Raw genomic sequence first — 19,539 nt, 5'->3', positions numbered from 1 at the left:
CGACAAACTTTGCAACCTCATGAATCAACCTCTTTCAAGGAGCCTTGATGAATATAATGACCAACAGAAGTCCCAGGAATATCTGTTTATCTGGACAAGTGTATGTGTGACTTCGTTAGCAATTTCCTTTCATTATGAAAGCTAACCTTAAACCCAATCCTAGACCCACCCTTTGTTTTCTATCTATTAAACAATCATTAATCCAGGAAAAATCCTTCCATCTTAACCCATGATAGCTCTGTTTACTTAAGCGCCTTTTTGAGGAAATTTGCCAAAGGCTTTTTGGAAAATTAACTATACTGTGACAATGTCTAAAATCACAACTAGAAAGCACTGCAAAGCTCCTGAGCCTGACATACCCCCAGATTTTCTACTTATTGTATTGGGATGAGATCTGGAAGGGCACCAGGCCCCTCACTTCCCTCTCACTACCCTTGTTGGCAGGAGAGGAGCTATGGCATTTGATTTCTCTCTCAAGACAGGACAATCAGAGACCAGGACACAGGGAGCACACAACACCAGAAGATCCACTGAGGCACACCTATGTCAAAAACATATCCTTCTCCCTATACCTAGCAACTCCTTGAAAGACCTGCAAGCTTATGCAGTGTGCGCTCCTGCTGCAAAAATTCTTGTTATTACAGATTTAAACTTTTTTTTTTTTGCAGCAAGCTCACACTGTACTTCCACAGATTTCATCTGCAACCCTTTTTAGAAAAAAAAAAAAAAGAAAGAAAAATTAAAAAGAATTGCATGCCATTTGCCATTTTCCATGACATTCTGGTCCTTTGATACAGGGGTACAGGGTGACATAACAGGCACAGACCAGTGAGACAGATTAGTAAATATGAATTGATCTGTAACAAGATAGTTGAAATGAGAATACCTTCAAATACCTTCCTACTTGGGAATAATGCCTGTTCTAGCAGTACTATATGCAAGAACATAATGTGGAAAAGTTGAAGAGGTGAGACAGAAAACATTTAAGGTAGAGCAAGAAGAATCCTGGTTCCCCATCTCCTGCCCCCCTGCTGATGGTCCCCACACCAGCACAGGAAACCATCTCATTGCAGGTCACCCCAAATGCAGCCCAGCCACCTCGGGCTCCAGATGGCAGCTCTCTCTCTGCAGCCACTGCCAAACAGACCAGTGATAATCATAGAATCATAGAATCATAGAATTGTTAGGGTTGGAAAGGACCTTAAAGATCATCTAGTTCCACCCCCCTGCCATGGGCAGGGACACCTCCCACTAGACCAGGTTGCTCAGAGCCCCATCCAGCCTGGCCTAAAAACTTCCAGGGATGGGGCTTCCACCACCTCTCTGGGCAACCTGACGGACTCACCTAAATACAAAAAATCCACTCTGTGATCAAAAAGCCACTGAAGTTCACAAATAATAGATGCTGGAGCACAGTCAGTAGAAACGTAGCTGATCATGGAAAAACGTCTGCATTCATCTGTGGTGGAAGGTCCACTTTTAATATAGTGCATATTATTTAATTTTTGTTGTTTGGGGTGGTTTGGGAAATACTAAAACATGAAGTAAAAATACACATGCAAAAGCCCAGACCGACACTACAGAACTTGAAACACCTTTTGCTATGAAAAATATTAATAAAAATTCAGGAAACACATAATCAGGCAGAAAAGACACTGAAATAAGATTTGTCTTAAGACATCTGGCAAAACTAACCTATTTCCACAATAAAATATAGCCCGAAGCATAAACTTTACCATTATTTAGTTGTCTTAACTATCTTCATTCACCTAATAGCAATATGAAACTGTGTAACCGCGTAGATACAGAGATCTCTTGTGTAATCATATTGCCTAAGTACATGCTTTTAATTAATAAACAGCAGACATAATAATTATCTAAAGCTGAATTACTGGTTTTACTTGATATTACCTGTCCATTCTCTTGAACAAAAATAAACAGCAGCAGGATTAATGTCTTTACCCTTCTGCTACTGTTTTAGTGGAAATCTAAAGATTCCGGGCTTTTTAGACTCACTTTTTATAAATTACATGGAGTCTGATATGATGGAGTTAATTAACGCACATAAAGATAAGCCCTCTACAGAAATGTCAGCGTTGGTAGCAATGGCCACTTCTCAATAGGAAAAATGTACTTTATCTGGATAAAGAGACTAAACCAGTTCAAACTACCTTTTTAGCAACGTCTCCCTTAAGAAAAGCGTGCATGAAAATCTAACACCAACACCCCATTTCTTCCAAGATCAGACATTATTTTCACCAAAAGAAAATTATCTGTAAGAGTATGTGTAACAGTGCCCTCTGGTGAGTATGTGCCCAAGAAATGCACTGTCATTAGAAGGGTAAAGAGAGAGATTTTTTTTTTTTTTGGCAGGGCTGGTAAGTAATTTGGGCAATTTTGCAAACTGAATTATGGCATCACTTTTCAAAACCAGCAATGAAGAAGTTAGGTGTTTTGAGATTATAATTACTTCACGCAATTGGTTTATGCTCATTATTTTAAACGCCAACGTGCATGAAGAAAGAGACAGTAGCCTTGACTAGGTGAAGATTTATGAGTGCTATAGACAGCATAGCTACTTTTATGGCTGAGAATGTAATAGATCCTAAGCAAACACTGATAAGTCCTCTATTCTTCTGAGAAGTATCCGCCCACCAAGTGTCCTGGCATTGGAAAGCCCCACAGTTTTGATAAGAATAAAGACAAGCTAACTGTAGAAAACAACTTTATTTCTTAAGTCAGTTGAAAACATTCATCAAATGGGCTGCGTCTTCCTCCTTTATCGGACAATGACCGCTGCATTTTCAGTCCTGCTGAAATGTGTAAATCCTACTGAAATATGTGAAATACATAGATATACACACCCATAAAATACATGTCTATGTATATGATACATATATGTGTGTATATATATAAAAAAAATTAAGTTAAAATATATAAAATTAAGATAAAATATTGGCCAAGGAGTAAAATTATATTTTCAAAAGGTGTAATTGTCAAACACAATAGAAGGTACTTCATAAGAAAACGGCTGATAGGAAGTTGTGGTGGTGGTTGAGGCCTGAAAATACCATTCTGGTCCAATTTATTACCTGCTATCTGGGGTCAAACCAAGAGTAGCTTTAGCAGGAATGTCGTGCTCCTTCGTCGGTACCTCACAGGGATCACATCTGCTCTGCCTCTGAAAGCACCGTGGCAGTTACCTGTAGCCTCCCCAGCACAACCTGAACTGCAGCCACACTCTTGTAAGGGCAGGAAGACTTAGGGATGTTACCAGGGCTGTTTGCATCTATGATGTTTGTACTGCATAAGAATGAGAAAGTGAATTTAATGAAAATATCACCCTGGTCAACTTAACTATCTCTTATGACAATCGTTCTTCTCACTCACATTAAATATGCCTCATCACCCTCTTGCTCTAACTGTGGTGACTAATTAACCTCACGGTTTTTAAGGAAGGAACTTGGCAGTCCCACTCGGTTGTTTAACAAATAACCAGCTGTCCCCAGAGGACTCAAAGGAGTCACTTCCAGCCAAGTTCCTTTGGGCCAGGTATAAACATCAAACAAAAACCCACCTCAGCAGGTGGCAGCAAAAGTGGGGGGGGGACAGGATTGGTAAAATGTCATCAGTAATTGAAAAAATCTAACTTTTGCATTATTTTGCAATGTTTGGTCAATTTATTATAGAGACCATGATGGCTACAACCAACATTGTAGGTCTTGATTACATTGCATGGTTCTTCAAATTTACACATTAGCCTCCTCCATTTACTTAACAGCTCCAAACACCCAGCTATCAGCTTTCCTAAAACACAGGCACTGGCACTTTCAAAGAAGGACAAGCTAATTAATTTTACACCAAGAAAATTAGTGTGGTATGTTGTAAACAACTACAACAACAAATTAGAATACTTTCAAAAAGTTAAAAGTTCTCCGCCCGTTGTAAATTGTCAGCCCGGCCAACAGGTGGATCGAGTTAACTCTGTTTCTCAAAATCTAACCCAGTTTGGCCAGAAAACTCCACATGTGGAAAACGAAGCCGATTTGATTTATTTTGGCAAATAAAGAAGGGAAGGGGCTGTGAAAGTCAGGTCTGCAGTAGAAATATTAACTTTCCTGATAATACTTTAGCAAGCACTAAAGATCCTAGAGCAAAGGCTACCTTTTTATTATGGCAGCAAGAGGCATTCAGCCTCATGAGGCCACCAAGCATCACTGTAACATAGGAAAAACACAGTAATGGTTCAGATCAGTTTGGGGTCTGCTCTGAACCTCAGATGTAGGGTAAATTAGAAGTCAGCAAATTAAATTACTGGCTTTTAAACTTTCCCCATCATAGATTTTTGTACAGCTCCATAGATACTTCTAAATTAAGGCAGCTGTCAACATCAGACTTTAACCAGCAGCAAAACGGAGAGTGAAACTATAATGTAAGACATCCCCCTTTGCTTATGCGAGAGAAGTAGGAGCTCACTACAGTCACATTACGTTAAACCTTCCTCACTGGGGAAGTAATTGGGAGCTGAAAGTGCTAGGATGAGACTGTGATTACTCTGTGCCAGATTGATAATTTTGGTGGAGTGAAAAAAAATTATCCAGGGTAGTTGTGGGTACTGCGTGGGAATCTAGTGGAAGTAACACGGAAATTGAAAAGCAAACAAACAAATAAAAAAAAGCACATTTCTGCAGAAAACCTTAGCAAATTGACAAAACCTGACAAATTTGTTACAGTCCTCTTAAGTTCAAAGTCAATGAGATTTGACTGCAATGGACATTTTTTTCAGGCACTAAAAGCAAGAACATAAAAAAGCTGGAAATACTGCCCTGCTTGGGGGTTCAGCCCAGGCTTGTTCCGCCTGCTACGAAGTTCCACATTCCCTAGGGCGCAGCGCACTCCCTTGTGTGCCACCAAGGCCACTGCCAGCCGCTTTCTCCCCGAGCCTTTGTAAAAGAGCTAAAGCAAGCTTTACCGAAATTAACTCCTTATTAATCAAAAGCAAAATAATTCTCTCTCTTCCAGCCACATGAGAGAGGAGGGGACAGTTATTTGTAAATTGGAGAGCCCTGGCAGCACCCCTGGCTTTTTTAGCTCAAAACTGTGCATCTCCGACAGTGCTGCGGCACGATTGCATCAAGCCGACTTTATTCTTCTGTTCACAAAGGGGTACTTCGCATGTCTTAGATCAGCCACAACTTGCCCCAGTGACTCCAAAGGAAAAAGGAAGAAAATAAATATACTATTATTCTAGATTTAAAAAAAATAATACACAAACCAACTGGCAGAACACACAGGTTTCTTTGAGTACTACCGGCATTCCTGTGCACCAATATCTCAAGGTGCTCTGACAGCGATGTTGCATAGTCAATAAAGTAAAAAGAAATCCACTCTAATCAAATCTATTTATTATTCCTTTAGCTGTGTTACACTGACAAAAAATGGACTCTGGTTTGCTTTCATTGGGCTGCCGGATCACACCATTACAGATCCTTCAACACAAAGTTACAAGAAAAAGCGGGACGAATATTTTTTTGTTTGTTTTTATCCAGTTTTTATAGTGTCTAGGTTTTCCATCTCAACTGTTCTTGTTCAAACTAAATCTAGTTCAGGAAAGAAATCCCCACCTCATTTCCCTGAGAACCTAGTTATTTTATCTACCTCAACAACCAAGCTACTCTACCTTGTCATTTCAATTTTCACATATTTTCTCTTTGTGTATTAGTTCTATGATTCAATGAAATCTCATCTCTTCAGCCCACTGCCATAAACTACTGTCTGGAACAAAGCTCTCTCTCAAATTCAATCTAAAACAAAATGAAAAAGAGAAAATCACAAATGAGAAAGTGGACCACAACCAATCCTATGGGTCCCATGCTCACAAGGTCTGCAAGTTATTTTGCTTCATCAAGTAAACCTGAACTACGGGAAGGTGCTATCACCTCTCTCGTTGCCGAAGGAGAAAGCGTTAATAAAAACAAGACCTCCTTCCAGGGACATTGGAGTGTCAATGTTAATCACTGATTTAGCCGAAATACAGTTCTTGATCTTGAAGGCGATTTCAAAATGAAATACAAACAGCTGAAATTTTATTGTTTAAATAAAGGCGGACGCAGACTCTCACACATCTGCTGGAATTACTGCTGCTAAACTATGATTACTACAAACAGTAATTATTTACTGCAATGGTAACACCTAGAAATCCTTTGTGCTCGTCTCAGCTTTCTCTCATTTAACACCCCTAGTAACCAGGAAGGCAAGAAAAACCTTTACGTTTATGTTGTTTATTCCTCTGCACAAAGCACGGAGCTGCAGGGGATCCCACAGTTGAAAGAACTTTTAGATAGGGACGAATTAATTTTTGTTTCAAAATTTAGGACATTTATTGCACTTTCTTATACTGCCTGTTAAAAGCTTTGCAATTTCTGTCTTCAACTCTCTGCACGCGTTTTTTCTCCTCTTCATATGCCTTTAATAGCGTCGTGCAGAGCCTCACCTGCTAAAGCCTCCCCAAGAAAGCCGTAATAGCTGTAACTCATAGGACTGGATTAGGAAGCTTTTCCTTCACCTGAAAATCTGAAAAACGCCAAAAATAAAGCACTTCTTTAGCAAACATTGACAAATGCTGGAATTGAGACACTATACGTGAACCTGCGAGTTAAAAGGACTCAGCAAAGAATCAATTAAAGTTCTCTACAGTTAGAAAATACTTTGTCGTATAATGGCTGTAAGTACTTTTTGCAATCAAGAACAAGCAATTGTCTGTATCCATACTGTGCCATTGTTGAGGTACAAGCTAGGCAAGCCCATACAATTACTTCAATTGAACTACATGCAAAGGGAGTTAGCACTGAATTAAAAAATTAGTTTCACACAATGGAAGTGTGTTTTAATGAAAATGGCGGAATTCATCTTTCCTTCTATCACAGTGATTTTTAAATTGGTGCAACTCAATTAATTGAAATTCGGTCAGAAGAGAAATCAGCAACAGTGGGTGCAGGACTGGAGCGAATATTCCTACATGCCACGTGACAGCTGTGACAGTACTAATAATAGCATATTGATACTGATGTTCCTGGAGTCTCCATGACTATTAAAAGTTTCATTTTGTTGACAAGCTGTACTTAGAATTCTTTATCCAGCTGCAAATAGGAAATGTTATTAATAAAGCTATTTTTCACTTCTTCATCTGAGCTTTTAAAATGTTAGGTTGCAGTGAAAAAATGCTAGCATTTTTCCATGACTTTTCAGGGTAGTACTTCTTTCTTATCAGGTTTACCCTGATGTGATTCCATAAGTGTGCATATGGTATAGCATGAGACATTAATGAACTCGACAAGCTGTAACACACTAAAATTAAGCCTCTAACATGCATACGGATACACACCTTGTAATACACACACGTTTCTCTAATTCCTTCAACTTTCCCACTGCTGTATTGTAACATAAATCTATTGCTACTGCTTTTTCTGGGAAACGCTCATTTTTCATGTCTCAACATTTTGTTTTCTTCTAAGCAGAGAATCCTTCCTTTGTGGACTCCTGCAAGGCTCTGTTCTGAGCCCTCCGTTCTGTTCTCTCCCAGGTCATCACCCTACTGCTTCCTAAGCACTGAACCTGAGGTCATCGGTCACCTGTGATCTTCACCACCACATCAGCTTCAGTGATGCTTATTTGTAGACACTTTAACATCTCTTAACATACCTCCTCCTTTGCCCCTGCTGTTCAACTAAGTTCTAGGCTTCCTCTTGGCTTACAACACCAAAGCTCGAGATGTGCCCAAACAAAGCATTTCTTTCATTATTTACCTCCTCTCTCTGCTCTTTCTCAACTGCTTCCATATTTCATAATTTCAGCATCAATCTGGTTCTTCTCCTCCTGCATCTCATCTGCTTGCAAACTGACTGCTGATTCCTGAAATATTCTCTGTATATAAAAATTGCCTTGGCACACAGCTGGAGTGTGCTTTTTTTTCCCCAAAAACTCTGAGGGCAACAGCTTACTCAGAATCCCAGACCTAGCAACGGAAAGTTTTGCAGACTTTGTCCCTTTCTGGAGATAACTCTACCTAGAACTCCAACCCTCTTCAGTAGTTGCTGTGGCTGATGTCTGAACTGTGATCTTCCTGGCCATAGCGACTCCAGGTGCTGGAGACCAGCCACTTCATTTCATCCCTTCCAAACATGAGGTGGGAGAGCAGAGCCTTTGGAAATACGCCCTACACACATCTTCACCAAATTCCTCATCTTGACTTTCATCTGTTTTCAATTCAGCTACATCTCTTTTTGCCCTAAAGCCAAGCTCTCCAGTCCTACAGATGTACAGACTGTAATCCATCCTCTAACACACAGAATGATGCTCCTGCTCCTCTCCCACGAGTAAGTTACGAAAAAGAATAAATTTCCTCTAACGTTAACCCTCTCCCTCTCCAAAGAATTTGCTTGCAAGAAATCTACAGCGATGCAAGAAGAACGTGGTATGCCACATTTTTTCATGCTGTGACTGCCCACCAGCTACATTTAATACACAGCCAGCTGTTCTCCTTCTGTCTTTCGCAAAAGTTGGTGGGCCACTCGAAAGAAAAACAAAACAAACCGGGGGAAAAGAAAAAAAAGCCAAACAAACTCCTAAACACATGCACAAAAAAAAAAAACCCAAAGCATATATGATCAGCCTTTGTACAGCAAAAGATACCTCTGCACGCTATTCTTATGTATTAATTCTAATGTCTGTAAATAACTTGCACACGCTTATCTTGATTCAGCTAGGGCAAGGAAATTTGGATGGAATTAGACAGATATACTAAAAATGGGAGAAAATATATATAACAGGAAAAGTCAAGTTTTACCTTCCTACAGGTTAAACATTTTACAATTTTGCTTAAATAAAAAATGTGCATAGCTGTTCTCCTTTAGAGACACACACAGAAAGCCTGAAATGAGCTGTTTGGACAAACACAGGCATCAAGGCTCAATCAAGAGGCATCAAGAAACTGCTCAGGGAATTTAAAATGTGTGGGATTCTTTCCTTCATTACAACCAACTCCATTTCTTAACATAACTTACTAAACCTTAAGTTTTTATTTAGTAACAGTCTAGAGTAAGGTTCTTACATCATTCCAAGGTGTTCTAAGTGAAGTTCCTAGAAACTGAAAAATTTGTTGGTCAAGACCTAGATTAGTCAATCATTTAGTCCAATTTTATTTTAAAATTTATATTTTAATTTTAAATATTATTTTAAGGATCTATTAAAAAAAACAACACTGAAATATTTATTGCTTTTGGATTTATTTTGGCGGAGATTATTCTTAAAAAATAAATTTAAATAAGCAAAGAATTTACTTAATTTTATATTCCTAAACACTGATTGCATTTTAAAATAAAAATAAAAATAATAAAAATAATATATAAAGTATATATACTTTATTAAAATAAGAATTATTTAATAAAGCAGCTGTTAAAGGCTTTGTTTTTTCTTACAACTATGTCTAGTATAGCTGCATCTGCTTTGGTATTACTGCACATTTTACTACACAAAAAAGTAGGTGTCACTGTACTTATAAGCATAGCAAATCTTGTTTCTTCACACATTCATTACAGATGACATTCAATATTTTTCAAACTCAAATAATGCCTATCTTCAGTTTTTTCTGTAGGTCATCATCTACCCTGTCCCGTTTATTTCATTTGGCATAATTCCCACAGGGTTACTGCAAGGAATCTCAAAGATTCAGTATCATGAAAGGTTACCAACTATGCATATAAGTAAGTGACCCTTTCGCTCACTATAATCTGCTCAAAGAATTTCCAAAACGCTCACTGGAAGTTTTCTATAAAAATCAACAATATTCTTCTATGTCGTATGGTGTCTTTGCTTTCAGGGACTTAATACCTTTTGCTTTAAGTGTCAACTGTGCTGAAGTATAGGGCCTGTCTTTAAAACAATTTCTATATTTATTCACATTGACCATCCACTTTCTAATGGGCGACTGCACGAAATCTTTAGGAATGTACTTAATCTGGTACATTTCATTTCCATGAAAGCAATGTAGCAGATGAAAGAAAGAAGAAAGGTAGCAGTGGCATCGTAGTACCTAGAGCACACTGTGTATCGTCACTAAGTGTCTGACAGTCCGCAGTTTGAGAACCTCTGCTCTGTTCAACTATAAACACAGGTATTTATAGACTAGCAGATATATTTAGTGTCATAAACATCCCCTTTGGCTGGAAAAATTAAATTACATACACTGTTTAATATTAGGTGGCTGGTTTGTTTTCTTTTTCTTTTATTCTTTCTTAAATTACAAGGCTAATGAGGCATACAAAATGATTCTAAATGAATTTAGGAAAGGATGTAAGGCTTGCTTTATGGGAAGGTTATTGATTTTCAACAGGAATCTAACTATGTCACATACTAATAACAGCATTAAATGTTTTCTATCAGGGCAAGAAGACAAGCAACTTGCAGACTTGTATAATTCAGATACAGAAAATATATATGTATCCAAATGCTCTATCTAAAGCTTGAGATACGGTATAATTACCTCCCAGTGTTCCCAGCAAGAAGACATCCCGGTACGTACACAAGCTCCTCTTACAGTTCTAATGTAACTACACCAATTCTAGGACCACGGTCATCTGAAATAGCCAACATCGGGTCTGACCCAAAATGGGTTTGGATTTTGAATTCAGTGCTATTAGGATCAGGACACAGAGAAAGAGGCAAAGATGAGGATGTTTGTGTTCTTTGGCACACAAAATCCAAAGTGTATATGGAAAGCATCTCAGCTGAAAGAAAGGTATCCCTGCAAACAGCAGCCACTAGCAAGCCACAGATTTTTCTTGATATCTGAAAAAATATATCTTGACTTATCAAGGATTACAGAACACATTGAATTCTTTATCTAGCTAAGAGCAATGGAGCATCTTTAATTTTCAAGGATCACAAGTTGCATTTGTGGTGGGCAGACGTATCCTTTGCAGAGAAGTGCACCACACAATCTGTTTTCAAGAATTCTGACCCGTTAGTGGGTTGATGCCAGGGCTCCCGAATGTTTCTGCTTGCAGTCCTACTGGTCTGAGGTAGAACAGAGGTTTTAAACTGAAAAATAGAAATCTATTACTTTGACCACCTAAAATTACCAGACAAGGCAGACAGGGAAGCTGTTTTCACACTGACTTCCTAGAGCACATTGTCTTTCTGGGTTTGATAACGTGTTTAGTTCTAAACAGCAGCTTCCCTACAACTATTTAACTACGTTACTTTGCTCAACTAAGGAAATACTTCTCTACCCGGAGAGTTTTTCCTTCATGACCGTCCTTATACAGCTGAGGTTTACCAAGTTGGCTTGAACTGCTCCACAACGATGATTTTGATCCTCTTATGGACAGCAAGAGCTCTGCCTTACAAATTCAAGGCTACTAGATGCAAAAGGAGACCATAAAGGGTTAAAAAGTTTGCTGCAATCTCATAGATATGTTCTTCAGGCCATTTGAAGCTGTGCTCGTTTTCTGCCTGCCAAGGTTTTTGCAATTCATACATGCATCTTAATTTCAGAACGCTCATTTACGCTCTCTGGTACCATAGAAACTTGGGAATGATCTTTGGGAATGTTTTTCATTTTCTACACTCTTTCAGCTTCAAAAACATCTTGGGAGAAAAAATTACTTGACCTATTGGATTAAAATAAGATAAAAACTCTACTATTAAGTCCCGTACTAACAAAATTCATGGTAAAACTTCTCTTAAAATTTGAATCCCTTTCTCAGCGAGAGCCTGCAAACTGCTTAACATTTCCCTGCTCTTGAAATGTGAGCCTATTAGTTGAAAGTTTCCCAGTTTTGCTCCATTATTAAAAAGGTCTTTATAGACTTGCTATTGTAAAGATTACTATAGTGGAGTCACTTGTTCTTCTACTTACCATTAATCAACGTGATGTTAAAAATGAGAAATGAGTTGCCCTCAATTGATTTTTGAGCAGGCAAATACCCCGACCAATATATATCCACCAGTCAGCTTACTCGTTTTGACAAGAAAAGAAACGACTGATTTTGTTGACAGAACAATTTGTTGAGGTCTGGCTGCAACACCCTAAAACTTCAGCCTTGGCTTTCCTCAGAACTGACCGTTCCTTTCAACGGGGCGAGCAGAGGCGGGCACGCGCCCGGACCTCAGCCGTGGAAGTTCAACACCCGGTAGATCAATGCAAGCGTCCCCGTATTCGGCAATTTAAGCCACTATCTCAGCTGCAGACAAGGATATGTATTAAAACTGGCGCCTTTGTTATGAGGACAATGACCTTCAGGAGAAGTGGGAGATGAAGTCGACAAGCAAGAGGTGCTAATGCCTTAAACTGCCTCAGTTGTTTCGGCTGAGCCTGAAAATGGAAGTGAAATGCATCAGCCCGCGCCAGGGAACTTGCGCCATTTCTTCTCCGCTCTTACCTGCAAGCAAGGCCATCTGAATGAAGCATGAAAAATCTGGCTGAGGAGATGGGCCCCAAGTTAACCCAAAAGCTCAAACCAGACTTCTGAAGTACAGAACGCACCTAGATTTTTAAATGTAGTACGGATTGTAAATTCCTGGGAGCTGGGGCTCTGGTTCATCCCATTTATGCTTTACTCTCAATGCTAAATAACAGTAGTTAAGGAGATACAGACCCTGTAAAGTACATTTTATTTGAGATAAGCTCTTTTCATCTTGACTCACTTTAAACCAAAAAAAAAAAGCCGTAACCAACAAACAAACAAGCAAAAACCACTCACAAAGTCAGCCTAATACAACTGCAATTAGCTTAATGCATTTTACTTTCTTACAACTAAAACTTCTTCCCCCTGATCCTGAGGCTGCTTTTTGCTCTTTGGGGAAATTCCAGTGGAGGCTTCCTTTTATTTTTTTATTTTTGCAGATAGTGTTTTGTCTTTGATATAATGATCTGGTTTTCCATGCAAGTATGGATGTCGACACCGAACTCTTAAAGGGACTAGTTTGCATCCCTGTAATTTATCTAGAAGACTCTGAAATTAAACATAGCAAGATAAATCTAATATTAAAACTGAGTGCCTGCCTTTGCATTTTTTTTCCCGTCTTACTATCATGGTCAAAGTTATTCATATTGCTATGATCAAATCTAAAGTTTTGCCTTAAACGTACGTCAGAGCAAGTTTTGGCACTTCAAAACTGAAGAAAATTAAAAAGCATTGTCTCTAAGTCTCCCTACACCACTTGTTGAAATTACATGGTTAATATTAATATAAAAAGTCACTGAAGCTCAGAAAGTCAGACAAAAAGAAAAAAAAAAGAAAGTTAAAAGCAATAATATAGGGTAAGACACTGTAAAACATGAACTGAGACAAGAGGCTCGGAAGACATTAAAGCCTCTTTAAAAATGTAAATCTTTTTGAAATGTTTTGGATTTGGACATTAAAGCCTGGAATATCACTGTTCTCCCAAAAGGCAAGAAGGATATTAAATAAGGATAATACATACCTATTATGTAGATAGCATCTACCACCAAAACCAGAACTAGCAGTAAAAGCTATGCGTTATTTTCACCTTCCATACGTAAAAAGCCTAATTCCATATTTTGTGAGGACAAAAGAAGAAACACGGATTGAGGGGTAACTGCCCAGAAACACACGCAGCCAACAACGTATGGGATCTCTCTCCCGCCTAACAGGGTCACGGCGTGGCTACCAAACGGTCCAGCAGAAAAGGCTGTTTTCAACTTGTTTAGCAGTTGGGAGCAGGGAAGGAATAAACAGGTGACGTATTCAGCAATTTGGTGAACAAAATCCTACCCATTTACAAAATCATAATTTTACACTTGGAACTACAACAGCAGGTACAAGCCAGCACCTGACTATCCCTATCAGGTGCAGAGAGAGGACAGTGAGTGTGTGTTAATGTGCAGTCACAGCGTGGTCACCATCTCACTTCTCTGAGTAGTGTCTAGACCTCTACTAAGGGATTTTCATCTGCTAATGTAATGTCAGTCTGACATTTCCTTGGAAAAAGGAATAGATATTATTATCCTGAAGGGCATAGGAAAAGACACTGTCTGCAAGACACTTTGGAGCGTGATTCTTGAACACATAGTATCAATAAGAATCATCTTTCTCATCATAGTCATCAATTCAGAAAAAAAAGAAAAAGAAAAAAGAAAAAAGAAAAAAGGAAAAGGAAAAGGAAAAGAAAAAGAAAAAGAAAAAGAAAAAGAAAAAGAAAAAGAAAAAGAAAAAAGAAAAAGAAAAAGAAAAAGAAAAAGAAAAAGAAAAAGAAAAAGAAAAAGAAAAAGAAAAAGAAAAAGAAAAAGAAAAAGAAAAAGAAGAAAAAAAGAAACGGTGCGGCTGCAGGAGGCACAAAAAGTGCCTGAGATACATGAGGAAACATGGTCGTTGCAGTGAGCAGTCTTCAAGTATCTGGACCAGCTCTGAGAGTATGAACTGGTCCCACGCAGTGCCCAGTGCTGATACTTTACATGTCAGCAGTTAATGAAAAAATGTCTTCTTTAACGAAGAAAAAGGAAAATTCAATCTGCATAACTTTCTGCCAGCGAGGCCTATTTTGGTTAGCAAGTAGCGGGTTATTGATGGACATCGCTACTCTCTCAGACAAGTACAAACCAGGCTGGTGTAGCCTAGCAACCCCATACAAAAATGATTCTCAAAAAGGGGATTCTCGGTGCGATATTGCCATAGACGCACTATCAATTGCAAGCTGTGCCGTATTTGTCATTCCACGGAGGCTCAATCCTCCTCTCCCACCTGAGCTGAACCCCTGTGTTTGGGCAGGTACTGTCATACATGCACATCAAGAAATCCGCTTCCATCAGAGAACTAAATACAAATGAAAAAGCAGAAGGCTAGGGGCAAAGTTTAGCATGCTAGAAATACATAGTGGAAACAGCGTTATTTGTATACGTCTATTGCAGTTGGATTCCCAGATAACAGGAGGCAAGGAAAATTCACACAGCACCTCGTATACTGCTGACTGTAATGTATGTCCTTGTTGCCTGGATACCTCTAGTGAATTACCGAGCAAGGGTGCGAGTCTTCTTCCTAGTCAGTATTAAATAAAAAAATCCCAACCTCCTACTCCGTAAGAGGCAGAAGATGCACATGGAGGCTTCCTGCACCCGTGCCAGCCGAGTGCCAGAAGAGACAGATCGAGCCTGGAGAATTTTAAATCTTGCGGCTTGCCGTGCCACGTTATGAACTAGATCTCATACAATTCATCACCCAAGTTGCAGAAAAATAGTTCAAGAACTCAAAATAATGAATTCTGTCATTTCCAATAGAAGTGTGAAGGGAGAATTATGAATGAACCTTTTAAAAACACGTATGTGGAGGGAGATTGCCCTTCTACAAAATGAAAGCAGCAGGCTTCTATTTAAATGGCCCAATCCTGAAAGCGAGACCTTTCATTTTCAATTAACTTAAATTGACAATTGAGAAAGGTTTGAAAATGTTGTTGGAGCCTTTCAGTTTGATAGATCTCAGCTCTGACATTACATACAGCATTCTGACCTGATTTTTAGGGTGTGCTGTTTTAAAATTGAAAATTTGAAATGAAAAATACTTGATTCAATCAAAGCTGTTGCAAGACATTCAAACATCTTAATCTGTTAGAAATGCCTTTTCTGTATTTTCTCATCATGATATGTTATATAATGCATCATTCATTAAGATACATTAAAACCGAAGAGCCGTACCTTCCTGCAACCGTATGTTATTTTATGTTGCAGCAATGCTTTCATTGAGAAATTAAATTCTATCCCAGAACATATTACCTGTTGTACATGGTAATTTACCACAGAAATAAAACCTTTCTTTACCTTTCTTCACCTTTCTTCTAAAGCAGTCTACGTTATCACTCTACATTACCAGAATAATGCAATTATCTAATATTACATATCAACATCACAGAACATAGACAAATCAAACTAATTTTCAGGCTTAATATTCATTTTTAAACACAGAAATGGAAGACTTCTGAACAGCCAAACCACTTCATTAAATAAAAAATGAAAATAAAGAAGTCAGAGAATATTTCAAAGCTCACTGGCAAGAGACGGAACTTTGAAATCACTGAGGCGGAGATCCCCTCATTGAAAGAGTCCGTTTATCAATTAGTAAATGGAGTACATTGCCCCTGATAATTGACAGATGTAAAAGCACAATCTGCTTAGCTCAGAACCACATTATACTAACGATGCAGTCTTAAACCCGTTGTGAGTTATTATTGTTTTGTTATAATAGACTCAGTTCCCAAATAAACAAAAACAAGCAAGAAGCTGAAGATTTTTCCATCACGTGGATTACCACATTACTAGTTTTGAATCTTTTTAAGGAAGTCTCTTTCTACTGATGGATGACCTGCTAAAAAGAATTCATATTGTTCAAAGTAATGGTTTGTTTCCTGTAGACAGTAGAAACTGATGCACATGATGCAGGTTTGCAAGTAACACTGATGATACGTGCTGGACGCCATTTTTCCACCCCAGTCCTAAAGAGCTTGAAGAGACAACAGGGACCCCTTTCTTGTAATGCTGAGCCCCTATACACCTGATATAAATTCTGCCGGAAAGTTTTAAACTGAAAACATGTCAAGCACAAGGACCAAGTTCTGTTCGTGCACTACTATAATTGTTTGGTAAACTCATTGGGATCAAATAGGATTTGATTCGGAGACTCAAATTTGGCCAAGCAACACACTAGGCCATATTTTGAGGAATGGGGGCAGCAAAGATGTGTTTATACCACAATGCCTTTGTTAGGGAGCTGGCCTGGAGATGATTTAATGATGTGTGCAAATTAGCAGTAAACATCACTTGGTCATCCAAGGAACTGGCCATTATGGCCAGGCTACAGGAACCCCATTTTCCTCACTGTACCTCCTGCATTCTTCCACGGTGGGAGGCAGGAGAGAGGGCAGTGGTATCTCAATGCCACCTGAAGCTACTCCCAATGCACTGCCTAAGGGTACTTAATGCAAACTGAACCTCTGCGTAGCTCTGATTTTAGACTACTGCTACTAAGCACAAAATTTTGGAATAGAGATATTCCTCTATTTATGTGAGATGAGGTGCAGAGAAAGTTATGCTTTGTGGTAAGGAAACACAAACTTTGTGCTCTGGAAAATGAGTCCAAATGCGTGAGCTGCTAAAATCAAAAGTAACATCATGAACAAGATAACAGCATCCTCATCTTGTCCTACACCTGATTTATTTATTTTTTTTTAAATATATGTATGGAGTGAGCCTTAGGCAGCCTCGTGCACTTCAATAAGGGAGAGAGGGACAGCGAGCTGAGTACTGGGCAATGGAAATAGCACTTTTAAAATTCTTATTTCCTCTCAACGCTTCAGAGCCTGAAGGATAATGAGAAGTGTGAACTGAGTTACAACAGAGCATTTTAAGCATTTTGCCCCTTTTTCCCTTAGCCTATGACTATGAAAGGAAAGGGGAAAAGAATGAAATGACCAAAATAGTGTTCATATTTGAAAATCACCGGCATGTATATAAATGTTTCATATGCCTCCTATATAAGTTGTAAGAACTTCTGTTCTTAAGGAATATGGGGAATTACATAGCACTTTGTAGTTTTCTCAGCTCATAAGAGACTCGGGGACTTTGAAAGCTGTGTGTAGCATAATAAGTCTTATTCACTAACTCAGTTTTAACAAACTCAGCACCAATAACAAAGGAGATGTCACTTTAAACTACTCTACTGTCTTTGAAATATAGATGAGAAACCACATTAAATCAAAGTATGTGCAGAATCATACCAGAAAAGGCCTACACAAAGGAACGTCCAATTTAACATAACCATAATTTACTATGGAGTAGTATTCACTGTTGCAAATGTGAAAAGTGTCTCTGAAGTACTGTCTGCTTCACAAAATGCTTGACTATACCTCCCATTTCAGTGTACAGGAACAGATGTTTGACTCACAGGTGTGACATCTGAAAGTTGACTTTCATCAAAGGTACCCTGTAAACACTGCACCTGCAACACTGTAAAAGCACTGCAAACACTGCCGGGTCCGCCTACAAAACTCATCCTTGGCTTGCTTTGCCCGTTTCATGTTTGAATTTTTCTCTTTTATAACTATTTTTCCCCTAAGAGACGTTATTTCAGGATTCTCTACCAAGGCGTCCAGCACTGGCCAAGTGCTTTTACTAGGAGCAGCCCTACAATAACAAATCCATCTGCTGCACAGGTGACCATGAGGGCGGGGGCGGAGAAATAAGTAAGGGAGGCAAAACCGAAAAAAAAAAAAATAATAGAAAATCGTCCTCAACCCGGTGCAAAGCCGTGACTCCGACTACTAAGGAGTCACGAATGCCAGCACAGCCCCCGGCAAGCAGCGCGACCGGCCGCCGGGGCAGGGGCGTCCCGCGGGGGCGCGAAACGGGTCCGCGCTGAGCCGGGCTCCCGCGGCCTCGTCCCGCCGCCGGGACAGTCGCACACCCCGCCCCGGGACACCGAGGCTGCGCCTTTCCCCGCAGCGCCCGGGGCGCCGACAACGGGGACACGTGACCAGGCGTATAAAAAAAATAAAATAAAATTTAAAAAAAAAAATAAAAAAAAAATTATAAAAGGAAATACCCCCCCCCCGGACCGGCTGCTGTCGAGCCGGGTCAACTTTCCCCACGTTGCACGTTCGCCTCCTCCGGCGCGGCGGGTTGCGCGGGGCTGTGTCACTCGGTGGCCGCCGGCGCCGCCGGCCCCCGGGAACTTACCGGCGGGGCCGCCCCGTCCCTCGGCCTCCGGCGGCGCGGTCGCAGCTCAGCACAGCGGCATCCCCCGGGGCCTCCTGCCTCCCCCGCACCCCCCGGCTCCCCGCGGGCGTCCCGGCGCTGGGCTGCCTGACTTGTTTGGTGTGGCTGGCACCGTCTCTACCATATGCTGTCGCGGGAAGGAGGAGGAGGAGGAGAGAGTGTGTGGAAGGGGGGGGGGGGGGGGGAATTAACTTTGCTCAATGGCGACAGGGCAGCAGCCTCAGCCCAAGCATCAGATCGATTTACTAAACAAACTGAAACGTGGGTGGGGATGTTAAACAGTAACCAGCAGCCTCAATGAAAACCGAAAGCTGCTGCTGCCACCGCCGACAGCCGCTGGCCCTTGCGCGCAGCCCGCGCCCCGCCAGCGGGCGGGCCCGGCGCTCCCGGCCCGGCCCGGCCCCGCTGGGCTGAGGCGGGCGGCAGCCGCGCTGTCGCGGCGGGGCTTTGTCCGTCCCCCCCTCAACCTCCTCCCCGAACCCCGCTGCCCTCCGTCTGGCTTCGCGGCAGCGCCCCCCGGCCGCCCGGCCAGGGAGCGGCCGGTCCCTCGCTCCCTCGGCCGCACCGCCCCCGCCGCCCCACGCCGGGCTGACACCGCTCCTGTGCGGCGGGCGAGGACATAACCCCCCCGCCCGCCCTGTTCTGCCCCCGGGGGACGAGCCCAGCCGCCTCGCAGGGCCCGAGCGAACGGCGAACCGCCGGGCCGCCCCCGCTGCCTCCCCCCGGACCGCGGTCCTCAGCTCTGCCCGGTGTTTGGT

At 40.8% G+C, this 19,539-nt stretch overlaps 1 protein-coding gene across 3 annotated transcripts in view; it reads right to left on the bottom strand.

The window, feature by feature from the left end:
* HNF4G (hepatocyte nuclear factor 4 gamma) overlaps nt 1-18,881 on the bottom strand; it is a 64,466-nt gene extending 45,585 nt beyond the window's left edge. For 2 of the 3 annotated variants that reach the window (XM_063327077.1, XM_063327075.1), the window contains exon 1: nt 18,743-18,873. The gene's annotated coding sequence lies outside the window, so the exon portion shown is untranslated. Of the gene's footprint in view, nt 1-18,742 lie in introns of all 3 variants that reach the window. The other variant, XM_063327078.1, reaches the window with a different exon arrangement.
* Nucleotides 18,882-19,539: the final 658 nt, after the last annotated feature.

Source organism: Chroicocephalus ridibundus, chromosome 2 (genome assembly GCF_963924245.1).
Source record: "Chroicocephalus ridibundus chromosome 2, bChrRid1.1, whole genome shotgun sequence".
Taxonomy (NCBI): Eukaryota; Metazoa; Chordata; class Aves; order Charadriiformes; family Laridae; genus Chroicocephalus; species Chroicocephalus ridibundus.
This window is presented reverse-complemented; position numbering and strand designations above follow the sequence as displayed.